The 6,974-nt window shown below is 41.0% G+C and overlaps 1 pseudogene; it reads left to right on the top strand.

The window, feature by feature from the left end:
* LOC102889472 overlaps nt 1-6,974 on the top strand; it is a 16,849-nt pseudogene that overhangs the window by 9,417 nt on the left and 458 nt on the right.

Below are 6,974 nucleotides of genomic sequence, written 5' to 3' on the forward strand. Positions count from 1 at the left end.
TATGTTAAGGGCGGTGTATAAAATTAAGTGAGTGGCTGGTTATTTGGTTTCTAGCACATTGAAGTTCTTCTACAGTACAGTTATTCATAAAGTTTATTTTGTTATTTGTTTTCTTTTTATTCTCAAGGGGGTTTTAACAAGGTTAGCTCTTAGTTATTCAGGTTATCGAGTGTTTTGCTGGCAGCCAAGTTGGGCCTGGAGTAGAGAGTAGCTGGAAGCAGGCAGATGCAGGAGGTGCTGTGACAGAGGGAAGGGCTTGTCTGAACCAGTGGCTCAGGAAAAAAAGAAGAAGGAAAAGGGCCAAGAGGCTGGGTATCAGGACTACTTGATAGATTTGGTATGAAACCCCAAGAGTGAGAAAATGAAGGATAACTCCACGCTTGCAGAGTCTAGAGTAGCCTTGACACAGCTGAAATATAATACAATCCATATAGGTAATTAGAAAGTTTTTAGTAGCTACATTTTTAAAAAGTGAAAAGAATTAGATGAATATTTCTATGTTAATGATATTTTTAGTTTACCCAACATGTCCAAAATATCATCATTTAAAGTTAAGTTTTACTTTTTTTCATACTAAGTCTTCCAAATTGTGTATATTTTCCATTTACAGCATAGTCAGTACAGACCAGCCATATTCCAAGTGTTTAAGACCACACATGGCTGGTGGCCACTGTAATGGTCAGCAAAGGCCAAGAGGATTAGAAGGATGTAATGAGAAATAAGTGGAAATAGATTCTTTATTTAGGGAGGAATTCGATAAACTTTTTTTATGTTTCGTGGGATCATTGTGGAGTGCCCAAGAGATGGCCTGCAGGAAATTAAAGATGAGATCTGGTGGTTGGCATGGGAGAGGTGGAGAAGATTGGCTGGTCAGTTAGATCTAAGGTAATAAGAATTCTATCACTATTTTCTGAAATGCTTGTCTGAATGCCCAGACATTGTTTTTATTAATATTTAGCCTCTTGACAGATGTGTCTACAACAATAAGGGTTAGGCCTGACAGTAGTGAGCAGGCTTGCCCTGAAGCTTTGGAAATTCAGAGTTATTTAGGAATATTATTGTCTATCTGCCAGCTGTGGAATTATTCCCCAGCATACATCAAGGATTCGGGTACCAATGCTTTGTGTATAAACCATTTGACACTCTAGCTGCTAAGTTCCAGACCGCCTCGTGTCCAATGATTGCCACCTCCACTGCTCTCCAGCCAACATTCCTGCATCTTCTGGAGGGAATCTTTACTGTGTTACTTTTCTGCCTTACAAACATAGATTTCATCCCCAAACAGCACACACACATGCACACACACATACACACAGGAAATCTACAGCAGTTCCTCAATACATTTTTCAAAATTGAAATATTTTTATTTTCCATTATAAAATATGTTTAAGATATACATATTAAAATACCAGTTAGTATAGATGTATATAAATCAGAAAATAAATGTGTTCTTAAATACTCTCAACTATTTTTTTCTGTGTTTCTTATAAAATAAGGATGCATCATACCATATCATATTATACCATATCATTTTTTATAATCTACTTTCCCTCTTAATTGTCTACTTTGGATACTCTCCTCCACCTCATTCATTTTAATGGATGCATAATACTCTGTTTTATGGGTGTTTCATCATTTATTTGTCTTATCTCTTTTTGATGGAGATTTATGTAGCTTCAGATTTCCTTCTTTGCTATTATAAACAATACTGTAATGGCTGTCCTACATACATCTCTGCACCTTTGTCAGTTTTGTTCCTTAGGAATTTCTAAAGTGAACTGTATTATCATCAGTATGAGCATTTTAATGTTCTCCATTAACATTATCAAATTGCTCCACGAGGCTTATGCTATTTATATTCTTTACAACCACTTCTTGAGAATTCCGTTTCACGACTTCGTGCTAATACCAATTCCTGGTTATCTTCATTCTTTTCAAACATGTCAGTCTGACTGGTAAAGAATATCTCATTATATGTTACATTTTCAATTCTTTGATTGTTAGTGAAGTGGAGCCACTTTAGAACATGTACTAAACATCAGTATTTCTTCTTCTGTGAATTACCTATTCCTAGTTTTTGCCCATTTCTATACTGGAGTTTTTGTCTTACTGATACTAACATTTTGTCATAAATATATACTACAGATATTCTCCCTATTGATTGCTTTTGACTTTCTTTGTGATGTCTTTGCTTAATATTTTCATTGCAGGTAAAATCAGGTTAAAATAATTATGTGGAGAAGCTGGATTGGGAATTGGAAAAGGTGTAACAATGGGAAGAAATAATTTAGTACTTTCCTTTAGTGACAACATTGGCCTAAAGGCAATATATAGGAGCAATGGAAATCTCTTAGTTGCCTCTACACCTGGTGTAATCTCATTTTGTTAAATACAAAGTACAAGTTTGTGCAGTATTTTATTTTAGTAAATAATTGAATCTCTAAACTTGATAAAACTTATTTTACTCACTTTGGAAGTAACAATAATAATCATTTGAAAATGCTTTTTAGTTTAAACAAGTTTCTCCATCATTATCCTTTTTTTTTTTTTTTTTTAAATCACAGATAGAGATACTGGGCTAGGTTAAGCATAGAATTTATTACAGAAATATTTTTAAGCACCTACTCTATGCTAAGTGCATCTGAAAAAGGAAGAATTCCTTGCTAGTTGGTGCTGGGCAAGAGCATGAAATAAATGAATATTACTCAAAATGTGCCTGGACCCAATAAATAGAGAAGAATCGATTAGCACATCCCTGCACTGAGGGCCTTAGAGACTCGCAAGGACTGAGGATATCGACACGTGGGAAGTTCAGTGCTCCGACACGCTAGGGGTGTTGCAGTGTGGTGGAGCTGATTCTACCTAGAAGGATCCAAGCCATCTTCAGAAGAGGCAATCCTCAAGGTAAGTTTGAAGAGAAAATATGCAGTGAAACTATTCAGAACCTAAAAAAAAGTAGATTTCAAATAATACAAAAGAAAGATAGATGTTATTCTAAAGACCAGGAATTCTAAAAGCACCTACCATGTTCGAAATGCTCTTCTAGAGGGTAGTTTGAGATACAAAAATATAAGCATTGAGGACTCTCGAAGCACAGACCATCAGATGATGAGGGCTGCGGGAACCAGTACATTGGTGTCCATAGCTCCAATATAGGCCAACCTTTGATGTGACTCCTTTGAAAAGTAAGATTCACTTTCAAGCTATAGTAATAAAATAGCTCTCACTATATGACCCGTTTTACTTCCTGGCTCTGTTTCAAGCACTGTACATATAATAGTTCATTTAATCCTCATAAGCACCTTATATCTCCCTTTTGCAGGTAAGGAAACTGCGTCCCAAAGAAATTAAATGACTTAGCTAAGGGCCAATCGGCCCATATGTGGTGAGGTCAAAATCTGAACTTGAGTTGGGATGCGAACCCAGCCACTCAGGCCTCACCATCTGTGTTCATGATCACTGTTGTCCAAGCAGATACATTTATTGAGCATTTACTATGTTACCAGTCTGTGCTAAGTATTTATTTATATGCTCTCAACTGCTGTCACCTTATGAGGATATGAGGTTAATATTATAATTATCGCCCTTTCATAGATGAGGAAACTGAGCATTAAAAGTTTAACTGCTTGCCCAGAGTCACAAAGGAGAAAGCGGCAGAGTCAAGACGTGAACCCAGGGAAAATGACCCCGGAGAGAGCCAGAGTTCATCCGGTCCTGTCTTTTTTTCTGATATTCAGGTCAATGCAGAAGGAAGGCGGTGAAGGTCTCACAGCATCTGGTGCTAGATTTACCATGTCTGCTGTCATAGTTCTCTTTGGAGCCCCCACAAACAAGTCAATATTCAAAAGATGGTCTGCAAACATTTGAGGAAGTATGCAGGAATTGGAGATGACAGGCTTAGCTAAAATGAAACTGGGGACGGGGGTCTATGAATGTTCTAATTATCTGGAGAGCTATAAAACAGAGAGTTGGAATGTATTCTCCATGGCTACAGATATGAGAACTAAGAGGGATTTTCCAATAGTTAACTCATAAATGAAAGGGAGTTGTGAGCCCCTTGATACCAGACATTTTTGAGAAAAGGCAGGAAAAAAATTGTTAGAAAGTTTAGAAAGAGGAATTCTGTGTTGGATGCAGAGTTTAAGTAGCCTCTAAGGTCACTCTCTTCTATTAGCTTATTGAATCTTAATCATCTTCAAACATACTCAGTGCCTTTTAAGAAAATTAATATACGACAGAATCAAGAAATGGGAAATTCATTAAAAAGCTGCTTATCCAGCATTCTATTAACTAGCATTTGCATGTTTTACTAATTCTTTGGAGCATGGGGTTCATAATAATGCTTCTAAGGAAATAAAAGAGCCTTCGATATTTTAAAAGATACATTGGATTGTGTTCCTTGTGAGCTACTGTTCAGAGTATTTTGTAGCATTCTAATTCTTATGAAAAGTTGTGCTCTATGAATGATATCTAATAGCTCACCTTTAACCAGAATATGTGATTAAGTGGGATAACCCACCCCCTAACCATGACAAATAGCAAATATTCTGGAACAGTCTCTGAATGAGGAGATTGAGCTGGGCCTTGTATGAAGCAGTTTCCCAGTGGGAATCCAGAGGCAGAAACCCCCTGCTCGTTTCCTCCAAGCCTCGATCCCAGAGATTATTATTGAAATGTCGGCCGTTTGGTTTATTCAGCTGTTTCAGGGATAGGAGCTTTACTGGAAGTTTGACTGCCTGGAGCGTCCAAAATGCAGCTAGTGCTCACAACGGGTGCATTCTCCAAAGCACAAAAAGGTTATTCTTTCTCAGGACTGTCTGTTGGCCTGGACATGAATGCTAAGAGAGGTGATTACACCAGCTTCAAAGATAATCCTCACCAACACCAGCAAGATGCCCCAAATAGACTTCTTCCATGGCAGCTCTCTCAGTTAATTTAGGGAGCTTCTAACACCACTGACAGCATTGTGAGGCAGCGTGCCCACAGCCGGCACTACATATTTCAAATCTCGACTTCATTACTGGTCTCTCTTGTCTGGCTGATCTAATCATTGACTATTAACTTTGAGAATTCACCTTGTTAAGGCTAGCCGCTCCCACAGCGCTCTGTGTCACCCAGCTCTTGGGACTGGTCTGGCAAAACGCCCTTTCCTGTGTCCCAGAGGGAAAGTGAGCTGCCCGAGTAAGAAGAGCCCTACTGCCTGGACCGGAACCGGAGTGGGCTTGTTGCCAGGTCCTCTGCAACCTCTGGCCTTTCCTCCGCTTCTATCCTGTCAGTGACTTGTCATTGGTCCCGTTCTCTCTCTCAGGGGTCTCTTGCCCCTTTGCCCTATTTGGGACCCTGCTAGGTGGAGCGTGGAGCATGCACAATTGAGTAAAGGCTCTGCACATACAGCTGTGCTCTAGGGAAAGTGTGGTGGCCCAGAGACCAGAGGCCTGTGGTCTCGACCCAGGCCTGCGTTTTTTGTGTGGTCCTGAGGCTGCGAGGCTTGTTTCCTCAGGTGCGACTTGGGAATAACAACCACTCCTTGGCTGCAATATGGAGAAAATGAGGGTGAAAGGGAAAAAATGGGTATAAAAGGCCTTTGGAGTTGAGAAACATGCGACAATGTAAAATGAGAGATGTGCAACCTTTAAGAAAGGGAATCGTGACACATGCTATGTGATGAACCTTGACATTATGCTAATAAAATAAGCCAGTCATAAAAGTAATAGTTCCCTATGGCTACCAGTTCAGGAGATGATTAAGGAAATAAATGCTTGCATGAATAGAAAAGCATTCCAGAGGAATTTTTCAGTATTCCAGATTCCAGTATTCCAGAATTTTCTCATGGAAGCCTCTTGTAGGTTTCAGAGGTCCCAGGTAATACAGGATGGAAAAGAATGCATGCCAAAAGTTAAAAATATAATTTAAAAATCTTGTGGTCAGGGAGGGGCAGCAGATTGGCTGACCAGCTACTTACTGCTGAGAGCTGCTCATGTGGTGCACAGTAGGCATGGTGGGCATGGCGCACAGTAGGCATGGTGCACGTGGTCACTGGGTGCTGGCTGTTGTTTTGATGCCACTGCAGGCAGCAAACCACCTTGTCCTCCTCCTTCTCTGGCTACACACCCAGGATCCTAATGCCTACTGATCCGGCAGGTGGGCGTTAAGCTCAGCTCGTACCTGTGGGCTCCATACCAGGACCTGCAGAGACAGGTACATGCCCTCATGCCTGTCCCTGGAGGTTTGCAGTCTTTTGAGCCTGGAAACCACCTGCACCAACAATGAGATCAGCCTGCGTGACGCTGCGGTCTGCACTGGCACAGTATGCAGATTCATTGCACCCAGAGAGTTTCAATGCCACGCATGATATCCTGATTGAACACCACCAGTACTCAGAGGGGATTCGGAGATATGAACACAAGCTTAACTTTGTCATCCATGGCCTCCACTATGACATTCAGAAAGAGACTTCTGATGAAGATTCATGCCTTCCATCACATGCAATGGCCTCCAGGGGTCTCCCGCATGTGCTAGACTAGGAGATGATCCACCTATATGGGGACACCCAGCACATTGGCAAGGGTCCTCCCATCGAGCAGGTCATGGACATCTCACTGTTGGAGGTAGCCTTGCTCTCCTGTTTTGTGGGCCACTTTCTGAGCCACAGCCTGGAGTTTGACCAAGCGCACCTCTACAAGGATGTGACAGACGACACTCAAGAGATGCATATGCAGGATTTCATGCACCAGTGGATCGAGCAGGACATGGAGAAGTACACCCTGAGAGGGAGCAAGACAGTGGCTCATGGGAAACAGCTCTTTCTCACTGTCAACAGTAGTTTGAGCTCTGCAGACAAGAGGATGTGCACATGGTGAGTCCCGACTAAAATCAACTCTTCATCCCGGTTGTCTAGGCAAACAAACCCAGCTTTTTCACTGACCTGTGCAAGCCTTTCAGAAAACTCAATGGGAAGAGCTAAGGGCAGCAGG

Source organism: Pteropus alecto, unplaced genomic scaffold (genome assembly GCF_000325575.1).
Source record: "Pteropus alecto unplaced genomic scaffold, ASM32557v1 scaffold121, whole genome shotgun sequence".
Lineage (NCBI taxonomy): Eukaryota > Metazoa > Chordata > Mammalia > Chiroptera > Pteropodidae > Pteropus > Pteropus alecto.